This window comes from Trichechus manatus, unplaced genomic scaffold (genome assembly GCF_000243295.1).
Source record: "Trichechus manatus latirostris isolate Lorelei unplaced genomic scaffold, TriManLat1.0 scaffold00186, whole genome shotgun sequence".
Classification (NCBI taxonomy): domain Eukaryota; kingdom Metazoa; phylum Chordata; class Mammalia; order Sirenia; family Trichechidae; genus Trichechus; species Trichechus manatus.
In genome coordinates, this window is record NW_004444122.1 from 2,209,300 (window position 1) to 2,211,129 (window position 1,830).

Genomic DNA, 1,830 nt, shown 5'->3' on the forward strand with positions numbered 1-1,830 from the left:
TTAATCTCATGCTGTTACTAAGAACATGATGTTCAACCTCACCTCAGCTCATTTGTTCCCTATTCCAAAAACCCAACTAGTGCTCATTCGTTTATTTTTTTAAACAAACATTTATTGAGCTCTTATTATTTACCAGGCTCTGAACTAGGCTCTGAGATAAAATGGTAGCAAAAACAGCCAAGGTTCCTGCCCTCATAGAATTTACCCTCTGTTGGGGAAACAGATAGCGATTTTAAAATATTACACATATAAAATGTAATTGAGACAATGGTGTTTTGAGAGACTAATCGGGAAATTTAATTAGGGAGGGAATCCCTGAAGAAGTGAACTTTAAGCTGAAATCTAAAGAATAAGTAAGCATTAAGCAGGTGAGGAGGTAAGGAAGTGTTCCAAGCAGAAGGACCAACTCGTGCAAGTATCTGGGAAGTACTGAAAAAAGGTTAATGAAGCTGCAGAAGAGACAGACCACCTAGGAGGACACAATTGAAATGAAGTGGGGCAAATGAAGTAAGGGCCCAATCATGCAGGGAGGGCCATGTAGAGTGTCAAAAACTTTAGTTTTATACGACAAATTCCTTTTAAATAGCAAGGGAAAGGAAGTAATGAACACTGCTTCATGGTTTTGTCATTTCACTTTACATTAGTATTTGGCATGATATTTATTTCTCTTTTTGTTTTGTTGTATTTATCGCCTAAGGAGCCCTTGTGGCACAATGGTTAAGCACTCGGCTGCTAATCTGAAGGTTGGCGGTTCAAACCCGCCCAGCAGCTCTATGGGAGAAAGACCTGGCAATCTGCTCCCATAAAGATTAAACCGAAACCCATTGTGGTGAGTCGATTCTGACCTAGAAAACCCTATGGGGCAGTTTTACTCTGTCATGTAGGGTTGCTATGAGTTGAAATTGACTCCACAGCACCTAACAACAAAAACACAATTTATCTCCTACTTGTTTGTATTGTTTATAAAGTGTTAATCATTTTTCACACAAAAAAGCTTTTTTTCTAAATCAATTTCATTGAGATATACTTTATCTACAATAAAATGCACCTGTTGTAAGTGTACATTTCTATGAGTTTTGATAAATTTGTATACCCACATAACCACCACCACAATCTAGATATAGAACGTTTTCATCACCCTAAAATGTTCCTTCTCAGATAATCCCCCTCACTTCAGCCCCAGGCAACTACTGATCTGTCTTCTGTCACTATATATTAGATTTGTCTTTTCCAGAGTTTCATATCAATGCAATAATACACTATAATGCTCTTTTGTGGCTGGCTTATTTCACTCAACATGTTTTTGAGATTCATCCACTCTGTTGCATGCATCTGTAGTCTATTCCTTTTTATTGCTGAGTAATATTCCATTACCTAGATATGCCGCAATTTGTTTATCCATTCACCTATTGATGGACATTTGAGTTGTTTCTTTTTTTTGGCTATTGTAAGTAAAGCTGCTATGAGTAGTATAGACATATGTTTTCATTACTTTTGGGTAAATACATAAGAGTGAAATTGATGGGTCCTATGGAGTACCTGGAGCCCTGGTGGCACAGTGGTTAAGAGCCTGGCTGCTAACCAAAAGGTTGGCAGTTCGAATCCACCAGCTGCTCCTTATAAACCTTGTGGGGCATGTTCTACTTTGTCCTATAGGGTCTCTATGAGTCAGAATTGACTCGATGGCAATGGGTTTGGTTTTTTGGTTTTTTCATGGAGCACCTGGAGCCATGGTGGTGCAGTGGTTAAGAGCTCAGGCTGCTAACCAAAAGGTCAGCAGTTTGAATCCACCAGCAGCTCCTTGGAAACCCTATGGGGCAGTTAGTTCTA